At 40.0% G+C, this 21,899-nt stretch overlaps 1 long non-coding RNA gene across 1 annotated transcript; it reads right to left on the bottom strand.

Moving 5' to 3' along the window:
- Positions 1-473: 473 nt before the first annotated feature.
- LOC106489640 (uncharacterized) lies at positions 474-21,579 on the bottom strand. Its single transcript, XR_010883900.1, has 3 exons — positions 21,348-21,579; positions 2,605-2,693; positions 474-959 (listed from the first exon to the last, which is right to left on the bottom strand). It is a non-coding gene; the product is annotated as an uncharacterized lncRNA (long non-coding RNA).
- Positions 21,580-21,899: the final 320 nt, after the last annotated feature.

Here is a 21,899-nt window from a genome sequence, read left to right as displayed (position 1 = left end):
GGAGAATGTCCTCACGCAAGATAGTGCCTGGACCTAGCTGAGTGCTCAATGTTGGAAGTGGGTTTTAGCCATTTGGCTGTTATATAAGTCACCAGATCTCTGTTCTTTTCAAGAAAGATGAAAGAGTAAACTGTAATTTGTTCTTGCAAAGAATATACCTAATCTAAAAGGAGGACTGCAAGCTTTTGATCCCAGGCAGAACTAGAAGCTCCAACCCTCAGCGTTGCTCCCATGCTCACTGTTTCCTGACGGTTTCTAGGCAGCACCTTTCCCAGTACTCAGCTCATCACTCTGAGGTGTGTAACCTCTTCGCACCAATCCACTTGCAGGCAAGTCAGTTATGCTTTTTCTTGGCTATCATCCTTCATAAGTGATTAGCATTTCAGCCAACAAATGCAAGAGGAACCCTCCTGCAAATCTTTTTTTTTTTTTTTTTTTTTTTTTTTTTTTTTTTTTTTTTTTTTACTTAGAGGACTTCTACCACCAGCATCCACATGGTTATTAAACATGCACCTTGCATTTTCTCCCCCCCCGAATCATTCTTCCTATCCCTCCCACCTCCCATAAATTATACAAGGATAGAAATTCAAAGTTGAAAGAAAGGAGCTGATAAAATAGCTTCATAGCAGTTTTATTTCAGTCCCCACTCACTCTTTGAGAAAGAGATCCTGTAGTTTCAAAGCCACAGTCATTGCTGAATTGTAATTGCATAGCTTATAAAAGACAATCATGCTTTGATAGTTTAAATAGGTAAGTTTATTGATGGTCAAAGCGCTCAAGCAAGAGGCAGATACCTTTTTGTCACAGTACTTTCTCTTTTGGAACATGTACTCTCACTGTTTCTTTTCAGATGCAAAAAAGCCCCACATAATCACTTTTTTTTTTTTCCATTTCAATGCAGGAAATTACTGGGTATGCACATTTTCTCTCAAGCAAGGTTCTCACTCATATGCAACTTTCTATGGAACATAATAGACATCTCAATGAAGTACACACTTAAAGCTAAATATCACACAAATCTCATTCATCAAATATAATTATTGCTAGAACTATGGCATCTGCTTTTAACTGCTTTTTAAACTAAAAGGTAAGTACATTTCCGTTCAGAATTCAGATAGCATGCTCAACTAGAAATAAAAGATTACATCTTATATGCAAATCCAACGTCAGTCAAAACCATTAACTCTGACATAGCCAAACAGGGAACTTTTTACCTGTGAAAACAGTACCATAATAATATTTATGTTTGATGCAGAGCAGAACAAGCTATGAACAGCTGCCAAAATGCTCAATCAGTTATGAAATTTATCTGCTAAAAGTAAGCGCATTTTCTGAACTGGCCAGTACCAAGATTTGGCCACCCAGGAGCAACCTTTCTTCAGAAACTTGAAGCTGGCAGTGTCTCGCATATTGAACCTATTTCTTGGGAATGTTTTTAAGTGCTTATAAATGGGAAGCCTTCAGATGTTTTACAGTGACCATTTTGAAGGTAAACTTGGCAAAAACAATTTATGCATCTCTGTATATAAAACCCATAAAAACACCAAAATATTTTTAGGGAGAAAAGGGATAAAGTCAAAAAACAAACATGAGAGCCACAGGCTTTTTTTTTTTTTTTTTAATAAAATATATATATGTGTTTGTAGAAAACGCTCAGATGTGTGTTCTCTGACTCCTCATTATTGTACAAAAAAGCCCAGGAGATGTTCCCCCCTCCGTAAGAGGTGAACGTTGCTTCCTATGCCACTAAGCAGAGCCACCAATGTATTGCAATGGAATCCTTTCTGCTAAAGCCAAAGCAGGGAAAGTCAGAGCACAAATTAGCAAGGGACAATGTTCTTACTCACCTAACTGTTCCTCCTAAAAGGAACTAGCAGTTTTCAGTTTTAATACCTACTTACATATCTTAAATTGAAACTAATCAGCTACACTGCATGAGTAGATGACCCACAAAACTATTCATGAGAGGCATTAGTTTAATTTGGGAAATTTTCCTCTTTTCCACTCTATAAACATTACCGTGCCAATTTTCAGAGGGAAGCATGGTGGGGAAACAGCCACCCCTGCATTGGGTCATTATGCACAACTAATTGCCCTCTTGAGAAAGTTTCTTTCTGCCCTTAATTCACAGAGCCATTAGCTGTTAAGAAATGCCAACTATGGGAGTCATTATTATCCTAAATCACAAATATGCAAAACGTAATGAATAATTCTATTTTCTTAGTTCTTACAAAAAAGATATGGTCTCATTTTTCGATCACATGAAAGGACACATGAAGTTCTATTTTCATTTCAAGCATCGTCATGCTATTCTCCCACCTCCTAACCTTCTCATTAGTTCAATGGTCTTATCAACCGTATGTATGTTGCAAGAGCTAGCTGAATAGTGTAGTATCAAGAACATTAAACATTTAAAATGTTATTGAAAACATACTCTGTTGATCCACAGTCTCTGCCTAGCTATTAACAAACAATTAACAAGATGGAAGCTCTGCCTTTGCTTCCTAAATTTTAAGTGGAACTCTTGATTACACATGCAATCACTACATAACAGTTTGACCAAAAAACCACAAAACCCAAAGCAACAAAAAACACCACACATACCAATCCAGGCAGGCTCCCATGAGAACAACAAGGACTTGCAAGTCATCTTGTGCTGCTTTGTTCAGCAAAGTACTCCCTTTCCAAATACCCTGTTAAAAAAAAAAAAAATATATATATATATATATATATATATTCAGTGACATATGTAAGCACAAGGCAGGACAAGATCAGAATGACAGTTTTTCCTGTAATAAAACTTCAGTTTTTATTGGAAGAGGCAGAAACGGCCATGTCTCCTGACAAGATACAGGTCATATATCCATACCCTGCAGAAAGTATGGACCTTAGGCAGGACTAAAGGACTAAAGGCATCTAAATTTCATTAAACCCAGGGATCCTCAGCTATCTCACCTGTGGAGCACAAGTATCTCACCATTTAACATTAAATTTTTCAGGTCCAGTGTGGCATCCTGTTTGGAATCTCGTTCAAAGGCACTTCATTAATTTGGGGACAAGCAAACAGAAGTTAGCTACTGCAAGTTTTTTATAGGATCTGTTAAAAGATGTGCTTAGTTTTGAAACATCAGGAACCTGATCCTGAGACCTCCAAAACCTCTCAGAAGAAGTGTTACTTAAAACCACAGGGTGCTACTGAACATCATAAAGATGCTGAATGAGTTTTCCTCCAAATTACAAAGATATCAGCATAACGGCATCAGAAAAGCAAAAACAAGAGGCAAGGAAACAGGTTTGAATAGCTATCTTAGGAAGAACAAACAATATAGGTTTCAATGCAGGATCTCAACATTTCCTTTATATGCTCTAGTGCTATGCAATCATCAATGGGATACTACTGTGCCTCAAGTGGTTAAAATGATTTCTTTAAAGTGGGCCTAGAATAGCTAAAAGGCTGTTTATTTCATCATGATATACCTCAGGTTAACAGAGGCCTTCAATTTTCAAAGCAGCTCTTCCATACAGTCTCAGAGGGAAGTTAGAAAATTTCAGTGAGCCTTGAAAATTGAGTTAATATAACACTGAAAGATCCCAATGACCCGATTTATTTATAAATATGGTTTATATCTAAAAATCAAAGAGCAAAGATGTGGGACAGACACTTTCACACTCTGCTTTTAAAAGGCTACACAGCTGTTAATCTCTTTCAGAAAAAGCTTTCAGAACAAGTATCTAGAATTCAACTCCACAGTGGAGCAAAAGGTGTCAGGCTCCTTCAGGAATAAGTGTCTAAATAAATGCTGTATATGGGGGTTGGAGGACAAACCAGCCAATGAGCTGACAATGACTTCCTACAAAAGAAGTAGGAATAACAAATTGTAGTTTAAGCTTGTTGAGAAATCTATGTTCTACAGAACAAACGCATTATCTAGCCACGATGAAAACCGGGTCTGAAAGATTTTCTGACAAGATATTAATGCAAATTATTTTCCATTAGCACAAAATTTGACTTTGCATTTATTCCACAGAACAGGGTAGGAAGGAAAAGTATGGGTCTCAGATTTAGTAGTGTATAAAAGAGATAAAATGTAGCCATTAGATTATTATAAGATTTCACCCTTAATCTCTTCCCTGTTTAACAAGATAAGTATCATCAACTGTTAATCTTCCCTCTTATTCACTTCTTTGACACTTCAGAAAGGCTATGTTTGCCAGCAGGCAGAAGAATCTGCCAGAAACTTGGAAGGATTAGAGAGAGCAACAACCTGTCAGATCTTCCCACCAGACAAGCACGTTCGCTGACATGAGAACTATGTCTTCTTGCACAGAAGATATTTCTAACTCTCCTTAAAGGTACCTTTAAAGCCAATAAAAAAAAAATCCAGAATGTCACCTATATCATATCCAGAAACTAGAGAGATCTTCAACTTCAAGCCTCCAAACATGGAAAAGGTAAGAGGACTTTTCTAAAGTGAATCTGGAAAATTTTACTAAATTTGAGTAGCTTGAAGAGCTTGCTCTTAACTGGGTAAGATGCTTTGGGTGGTTTTCTGCTGGCAGTCAGGGGTTAATACTGTTTCCAAATAATATTCCATGTTTTCTGTTATAAACTATGGGCCAGGCTTTTTTATAAAAAAAGAGGGAAAAAGATCTGTAATTCTTCAAGATCCTGCAATGAAATCTGAATACAGAGATTCCTGTACCCGCAAAGAGCTATACTTCTGCAATTACAATCTCACTGACAGCAGCACTTAGAGCTGGCAGTGCTACTGAAAAGCTCGTCCCGACTTCTTCTTCATTCATCCCTGCGCCCAGTTCCTCATTCACACCCTTGCACTGCCCCCCTGCTACTGCCCAGGCACAGCCAAATGTGAACCAGAAGGGTTGATCTGAGCTAAAATGGACCCTGACAAACAAATAGCAGCTTCACATCTCTGACCCGAAGCTGTGAAATGCTGGGGTATCAAGGCATAAGATCATGACCTAGACTCAACTTCTCTATACTAAAGACATATTTATTACAGATCACATCCAAGACAGTGCTAGTGCTGTACCATCAGCGAGAACTACAAACCTTGTAGTTACTGATGATCTTAGAGTAATTTGCATCTAACCAGATATAATTCAAATCTCCAAGTCAAAAAACTGTCATTTCCAAATAACTGAAACAGCAGAACCAAAAATCAGAGACCTTAGCTACCATTATACCAAAAAGTGCTTCCCACAAGCATTTAGATTACATTAGAGACTTAGCAACAGGCTAGAGAAGGCCTCAAAAGTATTATGAAATGTTTTAAGCGTACATCACTTTTCAACTTTTGCCAAACACTTTAATGACAGCTCACTACATTCAGTTTTACCCCGCAGTCACTCCTTAACAAGTTTTCTTAAAATTTTCTTTGGGTATTAAGTCAAACTATGTGTAAAAATAAATGTAAATACTGAAAGTTTCCAATCCCCAACAAAAAGTGCTTTTATCTTTTAACAGAATAAGTAAAAAAGTCCAAAAAAAAAAAAAAAAGCCCTAGAAAAACAGCCTGCTTCAAGTCAAAGTTTTAACAGAGTTGTCCTAAGTAAGGCTATTTTGGCTTTTCAACTATAGCAGCTTCTCTAGTATATTCTTTAATTGAATGGAAGATGGAGTTCTATGAAGACTTTTGGCTTTATATATCGTAAGACAGAGATCTAAAGACTCCCTGTATTAAATTGTTTGTACCTTCTTTGTATTGCCCCATTACACACCTCTTTATATACACTATTATAGCACATTCTACTAAAAAATAGGGGAAGCTGGATTTTCTTTTAGTCAGTAGTTTTGACAACAGCTGTTAGCACATGTAGTTTTCTAATCAAAAGCAAAGGGCTTACAAAATTATTCTCAAAAAACGGTAACCCCGTCACCATCATCATCTTTATAGTGATGGAATTTTGTAAGTTGTCCCTCCCACAAAAACATGCTTGCTTGTGAAATAAAATCAGATGTGATGAAAATTCATATTTTTATAAAAGTATGAAGAGATGCTAATGGAAAGGTGGTTAGAATGACTAGAAAAAGGTTACCGAATTAGTACTCTCTTCACACTGTGTACTGTGCACACTAGGTTCATGCAATTTGTTTTAGTACCCAGAGTAAAGGGGTCCTCCCACTCCGGCTATGCTCTTCCCATTCGGGTTCAACTCATGTTGCAGCCAAGTTCTGCTACTGCTCAAGACTCCTGCTGCTGTAAAGCAGATGTTATGGATCTTGCTTCTTGGGAACGCAGGAGCCATTGGCATTTGGCTCACAGAGAAGAGGTGTTGCTAGCAAGTTAAATGAGGTGACTGTATTTCAGTAACAGAAGAATGCTCCCTTGCAGCATTCTGCTCAGAGTACTCAAAGTCTGTTAGGATAAGACTGAGTTGAGAACTAAGATATAGATTAAGCTTTTGTGTGTGTGTGCATGTATATATATGTACAAGTGTGTGTTTATATTTTCAATAATTATTGGTACCTCTATTTAGCTGAAAACTAAGACAATTAAGCTTAATGCAACAAAATACTCTAATAGTTGTTTGTGTTCCTTTGAATTTTGTCCAGATTTGCCCTATAATTTGCTGTGATAGTCTAGATTAGTCTATTAAATCAGCTGCATATTACAATATTAACTTATTTATCATAATGTAGAAACAGAGACTAAATAATTCATAGCTACTGTTGAAGCCATGCCATCTAATTGCTATAACAGCTTCAGAACAATTTTGGTCTCATGCCAGTCAACTGGAGTAACACTTTCAAGACAGCAAATTTACCTCTGAGCAACAAATCCTAGCTAGAAATCAGCCAGCTCTGTTCATACTACGGCTATAAAAAAGTTAAATTGAGAGTTTCCATTTGGACAACACTCAATGTGAGATGGCATACTACGGACATACAGATCCTATGCAATACAGGCACAATTTCTGTACAGACATGACTGGCAGAGTCTGAAAATGTTCCACGCATCCTGAACAGATAAAATATTAGATGAAATTTACAAGCCAAAAATATTCAAATCAATCGATCTTGTGATTTCAAAATACACTGTTTTGTTGTAACATAGCACAAGAGACCTCATTGCTTTCATTTTTTCCAAGAAATTTACTTATAACTTCATTTTAAGCAAACAAATATGTTTATCGATTGAAGGAATCCTCCATTCACTTTTCAGTCAAAAAATCTGATAGCACAATATGCTGCATATCAACGTGTCTTACTTGTGTTTACAGAAGTGGAATAAACTCAAGATTTCACTAGATAACATTTATGGTAACATTACTTATCAGTACCATACGATTCCCCCTTACAGTTATCTTTATAGTTGACCCAAGTGATTTTGCAGCACTCAGTGGTTTTGTGCTATCTAGGAATTGTTAAGCAAACAGTAATCCTAAGCTGACTTTTCACATGGTTAGAGTTATAGTAGTCCTCAGTTCACAAACCTCACATTTGAGAAAGGCTTGTTTCCACTGGAAAGCTCTTTCAGTAATAAAATTGTGAGATTTTTCACAGTACTTTATTTAAATAACTAATCAAAAGAACTAGAAAAAGATGCATTGCATCAGCAGAAAGGAGTTGCACATTAACTCACATTGTCTTCCACTTTGGTAGCTCAAGATCATATTTCCCTACTTAACAGCAAATTTTTCAATTATGCTCAATTAATTCATTTTGCAAATAATACTAAAGTGTCTCTTCAATTACACAGAAGTTTATCTGGGTTTATGTTCAATATGAATCTGATCCTGAGAAAATACAGTATGGAATTTATCATATTGCAGCCAGGACAATTCTAAGCAGAGTAATAAATATAACACAGAATTTCTAATTCGATTGTGACTACTCAACAAATGCTAAAAAATTCAGGCTAAGAGATTTGTACCGAGTTTTTAAAACACTGAAACACAAAGTCATATAGAAGTCAGATACAACTTTAAGTTATGGACAAAATCTTTAAAAGAACAAGGGTAACAACATCCTAAGAGACTAGTGAATGAAAGCCCCTGCCTCTGTGCTCTCCACAAACCTCTTTATAACCCCTAAAACATTGTTAATGTCAGAATCAACATTAGTCAGTACAAGACATCAAAAAGGATACATACACCTGCTACAAAATCAGCAGTGATATTCCTCCTATATTTCAGGAAAAAAATAAAAAGATTTTAAACTGCTGAGGAAGGTCTGCAGGTCATTTTAAAGGATTCTGTATCAGGATACTATAGGAGGCATCATGGCTATCAATAAAAATGTCTATTTTCTGCCTCTCTTCAGAACTAATTTAAAGTAAGTATTTCTTTCTAATCTTTATTGACTGGTTTTATCTTCTAATTATTTTCTCTATTTCTATCAAAAATACTTTCCTACTCTAAATGTAACAGGCTTCTGTGAACAGCTCCTCAGTAGTCATGGAGCTGGTTGAAAATAATTTCTATAAAAGTTGTTGCCTATCAAATGAATGTTATTTTTTTCCACTTAAATTTTTGTTCAATTTGCCATATTTCTACAAAAACCTCTCCAATGAACACCAAAAATGTTGTTTATACATCATCATTTCATTTACACATAAAAGTTTCACTTTAACATGGCTTGTTTCAGCATACCTTGCTACAGTATATGGTACATTTGTTATGAGTTCCCTCAAAATATTTCTCATACAGGTTCCACGAACAGTTCAAGAGCCACAATTAACTCTCTGGAACAGTTTCCTCTGGCTTGCTGTCTTCTTCCTACTGTCCTCAACATCTCCTAAAGGCATTTTGCAACAGGAGTTAACCTGGCACACGGTTTGTCAGGAGATGGGAAGACGACTTTCAGGAAATACAGCAGCAAACAGCCACCAGAACCATTCATCTGGCTCACTCCAAAAGCCCCTCAAGAAAGGGGCAATTAAGAGGAAACGTCATGATTTATATGCTTTGACAGCTGTAGTCTGCTCCTGGCTTACCTGTGGTAAGACAGCGGCAGGTCCTGATCCAGATATACTCCTGTCAGTGCAATAAATTCAGTCATATGACAAGCATGGAGGGAAAGGTTACAGTGCACTAAAGTCTTCTCCACAATGACCTCTGTGGCCTACCTGGCTGAAAAGACTGGAGACTGCATGCTCTACTGTACTCTGAATAACAGTTTAAACACTGCATTTTGAAGAGGTTTAAAACTGCTGGTACATCGATTCATTTTCCAGAATGTGTTTTACTGGAAACAATTTCATTTCAATTCAGAAAACACAGGATGGGAACTCTACCAATCACCTGTACATACTTTAAATCCTTCCTCAGCCTTCCATTTCCTATTTAGCTCACATTAGCTGTGCTAGGTGAGTTCTCATATTTTTTCAGTCTTACAAAGACCTTTTCAGGTCTCCTCTTTGTTGCAGAAGTAGCTAATACAAGTTTCTGAAGCTCTACAGATTCAAATCATCACATATTCTCCTCTCAGCCATTCTTTATTTCTTTTCTTCATAGGCAAACTTAACTTGTTAAACACTTGCATATTTGGTGCATTGCAGTCTCATTTTGAGTAGATACACTCCCAAAACAGTATGTCTGAATAAAGTTATAACCACTTGCTCACGTGCTGAAATTTACACCCATGTATGCACAGGATATAACCTCAATATGGCACAGCAGGCTCCTCTTTTAAGCTTTTGTTCTACTTTCCTCTGTATTATGAGGTTTTTTGCAAGTGGGTGCAATTCTAAATATATCGTATCCAGATACAGTCTAGTCACTACTTTTATCTTAAACCGTAACTCACACAAAGCTGAGAAAGTGGATACCATTAAGCTTCTCTAGTATATCAGAGTTTCTAAGCCCATCAAGCTTGCAAAGACGGGACTTGGGCCAGTTGCAGGAACATGAGGCACTCGGAAGTAAAGCAAGCAATGTGAAATAAGCACGTGGTTGTTAGTTGCTTCACCTTTTAAGCTGGAGATCTTGGTGGGAAGGACACACATCCCATCTACCTCCCTTCTAAAAGCCTGAGATCTGTGTCTATTTCAGGCTATTCAGAACTCCTCCTGTCTTCTTGTGTAGTCAGTCTGCCTTACCAATGGCAGTGGTTGCTGCCCCTCCTCTGGACTCAGCTTACTTAAGTAAAGCTTTTACCTCTGTAGTAACGTGCTTTGCTGGAATGGATCAGTTATGCTGCTGTACTTTTGTGGGAAGAAAAAGAAAAATATTGTTGTATCAGTCAGTGACCCTGACTTGGAGACTTGACGAATTTTCAACAAAACCCTTAGAAAAAAATGCCAAGGTCTCTTTTTGGGGCAGACCAGCTATAAAAAATGCAATTCAACTGGCTTGCTCCGAGCAACTTAATATTTACGTTAAACAGCTTATGCATGAATTTCAAAATGTACTACTTCATCAGGTCAGTTGTAACTCTACACCTTCCCACAGATTCAGAATAATCTGTTTACTTCCTAGTCCCAGATGTTTTTCAGTAGGACCATATTACTGCCAGGTCTTTACTACATCATTATCTATCCATTGATCAGTCGTTTTAAAGATGATTTTAGGATCTGTTTTACTGTACATTTTTCCACTTTATAATTTTAATAACAAATTTTTGTTCAGTGACCCACACACCAGGTAAATACTAATACAGCAATGAAAATTAACAAAGTGTAAAATACAGGAAATTAATTTCTCATCACATCAATTTATCTACCCACCTAAATGAGTTTAAAATACCAGCTTCAAGCAGTCTGATGTCCTGGGGACACTCAGCTGCCACTTCATTTATAGTCTGTTTCCTTAGCAACAATATAATCCATCTGGCTGCAGAAAGCTAAATTCCTAAACCATATCCTCCTGCATATCGGAAATAGGCTCAAAAACATTTATATTTTAAACAGCATACAGTCACCATGATTAGTGAGCATATTAATGAATCTTAAAAGGCAATGACGTTCTTAAAGCACACATGCATATAAATCTCCATGCCCTAGTTTGACTAAGTGTTTCACACACAGTCTTTAAACTTCTAGGTATTACAATAGCATCTTTTTCTTGCCATTATAGTCCTAATCCAAGCTTTTGAAGTCCCTTGTTCTAAGGGGGAGAGATCTTGCATATCTTCCAACACAAGTTTCAAAAATAAAAATACTTCTCTCATCTTTGTTACACCATGCTCAGCTAAAGGAACCCTCAGAATTGCACAAGGTCAACTTCTTCTCCTAAGACTTTTCTGAGAGAAGTAATCTGAAATATTTGGGATGCAATGCTACTAAGGAAGGGCAAGGAACGAAGCTCTATACAAGTTAATCACGCTACAAAGTACAGCCATTTGTCTTAAAACACTTACCCTTCAGGCTTTTGCACCTAGAACTATAAATATCATCCATGTGCATTAAAAAAAATCCAGTCCCCAACAGCAGCATTTAAACATTAAGAGCCTTTGCAGAACAGTAAGCGTATACTTTTCACCCCTTTCATAGTGTGCTCAGCAGTGCAACTGATGTCACCCACCCTCTAAAGCTCTTTGCTGTGGGAAAAGCATATTCAGTGGAGCACCCTGTTTCAACTGGACTCTTTGGGGAGCAGTTAGTTGCATTTTCCTTTGTTGTCCATAGGTTTGCTTTGATATATATGTTACACATTTGTAGTGCTTATGTCAAAGAGGACTATGTCAAAGTCTGTATCTTACATTAGAAACAGAAAATGCTGTTCAGCTTTGTGATGTTCCTTAGACAGTTCATTCCACAGTCTCAGACTAGCCCACAAAATACTTTTTATCTTGTACAGATGCAGCTCATCCCCAATCAGTGACTATGCAACAGTCCATCACAGTACTCCTTCCACAACTTTATGAAGGAATGTTACATGCAGGCACCCCAAAAGCTTTCAATATGAGATCCAAGACATGATCCAAAAATTGCCGAATGCAGAGACTAGAGAACAAGTATGAAAAGCTTGGAATGCTAAGGAGACACACTGCAGCATATACCTGGGCACCATGAGCTTCATAACCAGCAATTCTGCAATGCTGTGTTAAGAAAAGATGAGACTGTGAATAACACCTGGCCACCTTCTACCAAGAAACTTAAAACAGCAGAATCCACCTCACATGTATACTGTTTTCCAAGAGTTTGGCAGCTCCAAGCAATCCAAAGGAAATCCAGTTCTAACCTAACAGGTAAGTTAATCAGTTATGTACACAGAGGGAAACTTCACTGCCTCCATCTCATAAAGGCCCATCAACAGCAAACTGGTCCTTTACCTGTTAAGAGATTTTGCCAATGCAGTGAACCATTTCAGTGATAAGGTTGCATAGCTTTACCTGCATATACTGCAAAGTAGCATGCAAGTCAATAGTGCCTGACCTACTGACAGCAACTGAACAGAAATCTGACCTTTCATAAACCAGGAGTCTCCTCAGGTAAGGAATCTAGTGTTGGACAAGCTCCTTCTCACTGCTATTCGTTGATTAGCATTCCCCAAGAAAGCACTTAATACAGTAGCACTTACTCTAGACCCTGATGCCTCTCTCAAACAAGACAGCAGTATTACAGATGAGGCAACTTAGATGGGCTCTTCTTATGAGGAATCTAACTGGCTGGAAGAGTTTTCTCAAAAATGTAAGTGTGATTGTACATGATTGTTGACTACAGCCAACATTTCCTAGATGTTTTGGTGTTGGTTGGTTCCAAGAAAGAAGGAACCAGGCTGACTATATTGGACAGAAGCAATATCAGTTCTTCATGTCTTTCTCCCAGTTGAGGGAAGGAAAGGGTCAAATTCACAAATATTGTTTTAAAATAATTTATACGTTCAAAAATTCCTGAGTGACCGTAAGTTCTCAAAAGACAGGCTCTTTGCAGTGCTTAGGACCCAGTCCTGTTGCAGTCCACAGACTGATTGAAGAGTAAATTGGGTAGGCCTTTGGGCAAAGTCTGGCAACTTCATTAAACACTGATCAATATGCAGCCCCAACTTAAGGAACTCTGTTTCCATATTAGCCTTTACTTTTTTCTTTCCCCACATTTCCATTCCTGTGACAATACTAGGGCTGAGACTGATCTTACCTAACTTCAGCACAACCCTGAGGTAATCATCTAAGCTTGGTCAGCAGTCAGACAGAAACAGGCATTTCTGGAAAGCAAAGTCATCTAAACTATTTCAAATACCTGTTTTAGTTATAGTTTTGCTTCTCAACAATACTGTACAGTATATGAACGCCACATCTTGATGTATCTGTAGTTGTCTGAACTAGTTGCTCAAGACAATACAGATAGGTACAGACAATACAGTAGTTCAGTATGCTTCTATATAACAGATGCATAAGGCTGAATAGGAGCATTTCACCATTCTGTAGTTTCAGACAACTTCAGAAATTGGGCTGTCACCGGCTGACACTGGCATACATCAGCAGTGATTCGGCAGGCCCCCTGCCCTGGAGTCAGGATGCTGTCATACTCACTGTGCTTTGCAACTTGTCAGGAGTCCATGAAATACCAGAGCAGAATTGAGATCACTCATCTTTCTCATCATTTTAGAAGCAAGAAATCGTGAACTACCACCTAAGCAAATGATCCTCCCTGAGCCAATGCCTAATCTGTGATTCATTCATTGATATTAAGGAGGAAGAATCTGGTCCTTTATTCAAACAGATGTGTGCCCAGGTACAGGGATGGATGGTGAAAACCGTAGGGAAATCAGAGCAAATATATGGGGCTATTACATTTTCCACCTTGCTGATAATGTCAGCATATATCAGAGTATATATCAATATACTTATCAGAGCATACCATCGTACTGACAGCCTACTGTGGAGCTGCTTTACCAAGTCTACTATTTGTGGTGGCCTTGAAAACACTCATGTAACCTCGTTTCATTCAGATCTAGTAGTCTAACAGCGTAAGTGCAGTTACCTGAGATTTCATGCTCTGATTTGGTATTTCCAGAAAAGATGAATGCAGTCTGAACTTGCCTTCTTATCAGAACGCAGGGAAGGGGGAGGGAAAAGGCTCTTAACTTCCATCAGCGAATGCACAGTCCCATCCCTAGCCTCATAATCAGTGCAATGGAAATTTCTTATGGCAGAAGTAGATTTCCCAATACCGGTAAGGCACAGTATAACCTCTGCCTGTTATAAACACTTTGAACATGCCTTTGTGAGCCTGTACTAAATACTGACAAATTTCTTTCAGATGTCACTTCCTTATCACAAATGACACACTCTGAGCCTGAGCAGACATGCTGAAGACCCAGTAGTGAGAAGGATCACGTGAATTTCTTAGCCCTAACACAAAAACCCTTCAAATCAGAGATAAGGCAAGAGGTGGGAGGCCCCATTGCTACTCAGCTGATTTTGCTCCAAAAATAAAGAGGAAGTTCCTCTCCAGTACACACAAGCTTTTCCAGAGTAAGCAATACAAGCGTACAAAGGTCTGAGGTACCAGCATGCTACACGCACTTTTTTGAGAGGGTGGAACTGCAAACATAACACATATACTCCTTTAACGTTTCACAGCACGTTTTGGCTAGATTTTGTGCAGTCTGGATTTTGGTTTGGGGATTTTTACTTTGCTTCTAAAGTGATCTTGGTTGTAAGGAGAAGCATTATAAATTCAGATACAATTTAAAATAATTATCTGCATTTATGTATATGTAAGGAGATGCGCATACGCTAAGTGATACAGAAAACAAAATATGAATACATTATATGCATGCATCTCTAAACACATCCACAAAAAGCATGTGAGACTCCAGAAGAAGTATCTAGAGAAAACTTCAAAAGTGACAACTGACAAAAGATTCTAAATCAAAATGATAAAGTAATAAAAGGATTGTTGGAATAAGTATTATCTACTAAAGATAAGAATTTAATCAACATATAATATCATGTGTTTTCAAATTACTTTAAGTCTTTGACAAAAAAGGCTCTATTTTTCATTAGATATCATACCTTCTTTTCTATCATTATACACAATGAACCTTGTACAATCCTTTGAAAGGGATAATTTTGTGAATTACACTACTGATGCAGAAAACCTGCAGCAATAATCATTTCTAAGTAATATCAGGTTTTGAAGTTCTAACTAAGATGGCCTCAGAAAGACAGGATTATTATTTTACATTTTGCATTAAAAATAGTTTTTCTCCCATTTGTTGAAAAGCTTTCCCCTTGTGTTCAAAGCAACCCAGACTGAACACCTTTTGTTGCTAAATGTTTTCCTGTAAATCTGTGTCTATCGCACCATTCTTTTTAAAATGGGGAGATAGCTTCCACAAGACAGTGAGGTAATGAAGATAATTCCATGCCCCTGAAGAACCAAGACATTACAGGGATGAACATCACCATAGAAAAAACACACATTAAAGTTAATATTTAAGCATTCATAATGGGTTGCAAATAAGGCATGTGACCATTGAATACATTGAATAATGACAAGAAAATAAAAGACTGCAAAGCTGCTCGCTAGGATTAACCTTGTCTAACTCGAGCTGTCCCTAAAAGGTGGATAGAAAGGCTAAACAAGCCATCAAAACTCTCTCCATACCCAGCAGACAGACATTGAGCAGGTAATTTGGCCACAGGTGGGATAAACCACTTTCTGGACAAACTCATTTTTCTCCAGTGAATGTACAAGATCCTGAATGACTAGCTGAGACTACCTCAGCATTACCACAGTCCGCAGATTACCTCTAATAGATCTTTGAAAGGTAGCCAGCAAGCAAGTCTATTGTCAGTGGCTTTAAATTTGCTACGCAGGGGTCCACACATCTAATGAAGTTGAAAAATCACAGGACAAGACAGCTAGGTTTTAGAAGCTGAGGTTGCAGAGTTGCATTCACCTCCTAAACCACCAGCATCCATTCACTGCACAAAATGAGGCAGGTGTCTGTTGGAAAATATAATGCATCACCATGTGGGAGAAAGAGGAGAAACTTCAAACAGCTCATCTGATTCAAAGAATAAGGCTAGCAAAAGATTCTTATTTTGCCCATATACAAAATTCAGCCGACTCCAGCATGCTTTGGAATAAGAACTGCACGACTGGCTGGAAGAGGATTGTTTTTTCCCGTGTTTGGCACAAGTTTCCTATATTCCCGATAGAAAGTGTATTTTTAAGTATCTGAAAACATCTTGTTCTGTTTTTAAGGAACATAAGAACCAGATTCTTCTTGGAGATGCAACAAAGGACAAGGAGCCACAGACACAAACTGCAATATGGGAAATTCCAACTAGGTGTTAGAAAGAAATTTCATAGTGAGAGTGGTCAAATACTAGAACAGGTTGCTCAGAGAGGTTGCAGAATCCCCATCCTTGGAGATACTCAAAACTCAGGCGAATATGAGCCTGAGCAACCTCACCTAACTTTGAAGATGGCTCTGCACTAAGTACAACATTGGACTAAATGACCTCCTGAGGTCCCTTCTAACCTAAATTATTCTATATTTCTGTGCTCCAGCCTCAGTCTAGATAGGCCCTGAAGCAGGAAGGATTGCTGTTAAAGCATAAGCCCTGTTAAATCTGAGCGCTGGATCTGAAAGTCTGTTTCTCCTTTTCTTTCTCAACCTGATCTGCTTGGCCAGGTGACATGGACAGACCTGCCTTATGCAACCAGAGGGCTGCAAACTAGATTAGGATAAAAATATTGTAACTGGCCAACTAAAATGACTAGAAACTGGACATTATATATGAAATCAACCAGGAAAAGGATCTGGCAGAAACACACAAATAGCACCTGGGCAGCGAGACAGTGAGGTGACAGTCTGGAGGTGTCTGGATGGCAGACCTCTTGTCTCTAAGGCAAGATGACCATGACCAAGATAAGGAGCCAGAGAGCGAGAACAGAATCACAGAATCACAGAATGGTTGAGGCTGGAAGGGACCTCTGGAGATCATCTAGTCCAACCCCCCTGCTCAAGCAGGGTCACCTAGAGCACATTGCACAGGATTGCGTCCAGGCGAGTTTTGAATATCTCCAGAGAAGGAGACTCCACAACCTCTCTGGGCAACCTGTTCCAGTGCTCTGTCACCCTCACAGTGAAAAAGTTCTTCCTCATGTTCAGATGGAATTGTCTGTGTTTCAGTTTGTGCCCGTTGCCTCGCATCCTGTCTCTGGGCACCACTGAAAAGAGTCTGGTCCCATCCTCTCGACACAGGTCAGAAGGAGTTTGTGAGACAAAAATAAACACAGCAGTAGAGGTAAAACAGTGCGGAAATGAACAGTAAAGTCAGACAGCACTGCCCTGCAAACAACAGAATGGAAACCAGACGCCAAAATTCCACCTTCCTGCTAAAGTCAGCTATATATTACATAAAATTTATGAGATAATATAGGCCATCTTTATAATTCAAGTATAAAGCATCCTATTCTTCTTCACTGTCAATCCACTTCTGGATCATGACCTACTGCTACTAGCTCAGCTGGTTATGGCCTGAAAAGACGCTAGAGGTTTCAACTCTGCTGAGAACGTAAAAGGTGATCATAGATACCTCAGAAAAAATACTGCCTTCATTTCCATTAGCTTTAAGGATTAAAAAAAAAAAATACTGGGGAAATTACAAACTCCAAAACCATGTTAAAAAAGCACTACGAAGTGTTTGAAAGTCAAGCTCTCAAGACTTGAAAAGTACCATTTATGGAACCTTAAAGACTGTGTCAGAGCGTTTAATTAATTACCTGAATAAATAGTATTTATCCACACAGAATCCAGCTTCCTTTAGAAGGGCCAGTGCTCACCAAGATAAGCAACTGTTCAAGATCTTGTTTCAACACAATTCAAAATCAAAGGGGAAAAAAAGGAACAGATGCAATAATTATAACCATCGACTAATTTTGGATACCCAATCTGAGATGCTAAGTGCCCTGAAAAAAAATCAAATCCTAGATAATATAAAGCATAACTCCCAATGGCTGCATCACCACTACTTCAAAGGTTTACATTTCCAAACACTTCTGTGCTTATGTGGTTTTAAGAGTTTTCTTTTAAACACAGCTTGTGTATAATATACATCTAGATTGAGGTAAATTAGGTTACAGTTGAGCAAGAGATTTCTCTAAGTGCCATTCAAGTCAGTGGGACTTCTCATACTCTTTTATGTGTAAGTGTAAATACTTTACTTAATCAGCACTTTTACATAAAGGATAGCTCAACTTTCTCCTAAAGTACATGTTGCAATGTTTCAATGTTAAGATTTGTATATTACGAGGTTTCATTCAAATGAAGCCGAAACAGAATTTCACTGCGACCTCAGCTCACACTGCCTGTTCAGGAAAGCACTTCCAAGCATTTATCAAGTCCCATCATATAGATACGGTTTAGTTAAGTATTTAAGCATAATCCTCAACCGAAAATGAGGTAACTAACAATTTTCCTACTTCAGTTCCAGCTGAAGCAATACTAGCAATACAATAATGGCTGCCAGCAAATACAGAGAAAAACTACACCACTCTATTAAAGTATTTTTTATGTCTGTGAGAGGCAGCATGACTTGACAAACCAATTTTCAGCCCAAAATTCTGCTTCTGAATCCTACCAGTGGGATTCCTTGAATAAATAGTTACACATCCTCCTGCCTCAGTTTCTTCATTCATAACAATTAAAACAACTCTCATATCTTTTCGAATTGCTTTGAAATATTTATATTATGTGAGATAACCTAGATGTATCAATATTCAAAAAGCAAGCAAAGCATAAACATCTACAGATGCACTGCTTCATTATTGAACCAAAATGTGAAATATTTTAAACATGTGAACCAAAACACATATTTACAGAATGGTATTGAGTACACAGGCTTTGTTTATAATTTCAGTGAAAAAAGACTCAGCTAGCATGGCCAAGGTCCAAGATGATTTATTTTAAACATCTAATCTAATAACTGTAATAGGCTAGTGATCTCTCCAGACATCTAGAGGTAAACAATCTTCTTCAGAGTGTTAAAAAAAAAAAAAAAAAGTATTTGCCCAACTTGCTTCTTATAACAAAATAATTAGCAAAACAGCGTTAGAACAGAGGCCATGGATGTGTTTGCATTTTGGATCTTTACTTTCACCGAGTAGCAACTCATTAGCCACTGGGACTATTTATGGACATGTACTGCTCTGGAAGTGCATTCCCAGATGAGCAGAAATAAGTTGTGTAAGACTTTCCCCGATACCGCCTACTCCTCCCTTATGGGCCAGTGGGAAAGCCACCAAACCTTCACCTACTCCCTGTTTACTCATCTGTACATGCAGAGAAAAATAGCAGCCCTGACAGTTCTTCGCAGCTGACTATGAAAAGCAGCATTTTATAGTGTCCGAGATCCTCAATACAGGCAAATAAGATTACTACAACTGAGCACAGAGTCTCAAGGGACTACTCACAGTGTTACTTATAGACCATGTCTCCACTAGTAAATCAGACAATGCCAGAACTATTCCTGGACCATGCAGCTCGCTCAATCATGCAAACTGCTGAACTGCTACAGACCGGTGCAGCACGCTCCTAACCCAGGTCAGCTACCGTTCTCCCAAACAGTGCTTGGCCAAGAGTCTGGTATCAGCTCAGGCTAGGAACCAGTCCCAACTGGCAGTCGGTATTCAGCTACTCTGTTCTGGAGGGCAGGAGAGTTTAACAGCATTGATAAGGGCTAATCCATGCCAGCTGGCTTCAGCACCAGAGAACAGCCTCGATACATTTAATTAGCTAGTAGAGAAGCAGACCTAGTGTCTCCAGGTTTCATCTGCTATTATTCTTGGAGGAAGATTTTGAGAGTGGCACAGGCAGCAAAGTATATGAGCACAGCCTTGATCAGGCACCACCTTACAACAATTATCCATACCTTGTACTACATTAGAAGAAAATTAGAAATGAGTAGAGCTCATCTTGGCTTTTTCCTGTTTCATCTGAGCAGACAGACCCTGCATATGATCTACTAATAACCACACACTCATTTTATTTTCTCAGTTTAAAGAAAAAGAAAAATCTATATATTTGACATGCACTCTGACAATAAGGCCCCTGTCTAATAAATGAATCATGTAAAATAGCATAATAAGCTGTTTCCAATACATGATCATTCAACAGTAAACATTTCAAGCGAAAGTTATTCAGAAATTACAATTCTTCTAATTACTACTCACTACCAAATCTGCTCCTGTAGAATAATAATAATTTAAAAAGTTATAAACAAATCTGTTCTGTTATCCTGGAAACTTAGCTACAGCAAAGCTAGCAAATAAATTTTCACAACAGATAACTAAGAACAAATTACAGTAAAAATACATTTGAGAGCCAACAGTACTTGGCTATTATGTTTAAGGAATGCTCTTTGAAATCTCTTTAGTTTGATACAGATATCTAGAAATGCTTTATTTCATCTGCCAGAAACTGTCCCTTCTGTAATCTGATGCTTCTTTTCTTTGCTCTAATATCAGAATGTATAAAGTGTCCTACAAAAAATGCATCATACCAGATTCATTTGCCATGGTTTAACTCTTCTTTTTTTTTTTTCAATAAGGATGAACAATTTTGTTTAACAATCCTCTTGGGCATGAATATAAGTTGCCAGTTATACCTAGCTCTGCCCATTTAAAATGTGTATGTTACTACCTGCACACTTACACGCATCCTCTGCTTACTTGGCAAACAGCGTTCTTACTGATTAACGAGAAAATCTTTACAAGGTGCTTTCTTAAATATTTTGCAGTCTGCGTTATCTTTTAAAAATCAAGGATGAAGTTCTATGAAAAAAAAAATCACGCTGAACGCGCAAATGAAGAGAAAGCAGTGGGGCGTTTGTGTTTCGCCCAGGAGCGGGTGCTGTATCGGGAGCACCGCACGCATGGCGCATAAGGCAGCGGCCACATAACCGGGGGGGGGGGGTCTTCCCGATGAAGACTTTGCCACAACCAAGCGCCCGAAGGGAGGGAGACGGAAAGCAGCCGGCTCCGCGTGTCCCCAGGAAGACGATACCTCCTAACGGCCGAGCGGGCGCTTTCATACCTCGACAACACACGGAGCGACAGACTCTGTTCAGCCGAAAGACTAAAAAAAGAAAAAAATAAAGGAAAAAAGAATAAAGAAGGCACGGGGCCAGCTCTCGGGGCGGGGAACAAGGCAGACAGCGCGCTCCCACCGCGGCTCCCCAGCCGCGCCACAACTTCGGCCCTGCCCGCCGGGCATCGTCGCCGGCCGTTGCCCGCTAACGGCTGCCCCGGGCCCGCGCCGCCCCCGCAGGGCGCGGATCCGCGGCACGGCCTAGCCTGCGGGCACCGCCCGGCCCGGGACGACGCCGGGGCGCTCCCCGCCGCCACACGCGGAGCAGCGGCCGGGGCCGCGGAGCCCCGCGGAAGCGCCACCGGCGGATCCAGCGCCGCGCCTCGCCTCACCTCAGCGCGCGGCCGGCGCCCTGCGGAGAGCAGCGCAGCACAAGCCCGGCCTGAGCCCGTCCCTCCGGGAAGTTTCCTGCCATCGCAGCGGCCGGGGACAACAAAAGCTTCGAAGCCGGGAGGAGGAGGAGGAAGGAGGGCAGCGCAGGCAGAAAAGCGCGGGGCATCGCCTGCCCGCGGCGCCGCTGCCCCGGCTGCCGACACCGCGGAGGGGCAGCCCGCTCAGCGCCGCCTCCCCATGGGCTGCGGCGGCGGCGCGGCTCGGCTGCGCCCGCAGCGCGCTGAGCCCGCGCCCGGCGGAGCGAGCAGGCGAGCCAGCGCCTCCCACCCCCCGTCCCGCTCGCTGCGGCGCCGCCGCGCCCCGCCCGCGCCACCGCCCGGCCGCGGCCGAGGCTCCGCCTCCCGGGGGCGCGCGCAGGCTCCGGCCGAGCGGCCCCCGCGCGGCCGGCGGCGGCGGCGGCGGCGCGGGCCCGCGCTCCCGGCCGCGCGGGCGGCACCTCCGGGGGGCCCGGCCCGGCCCGGCCCGGGCGAGGCGCTGCCGCGAGCCCCGCG

The sequence above is a fragment of the Apteryx mantelli genome, chromosome 3 (assembly GCF_036417845.1).
Source record: "Apteryx mantelli isolate bAptMan1 chromosome 3, bAptMan1.hap1, whole genome shotgun sequence".
In the NCBI taxonomy this organism is placed as follows: domain Eukaryota; kingdom Metazoa; phylum Chordata; class Aves; order Apterygiformes; family Apterygidae; genus Apteryx; species Apteryx mantelli.
This window is presented reverse-complemented; position numbering and strand designations above follow the sequence as displayed.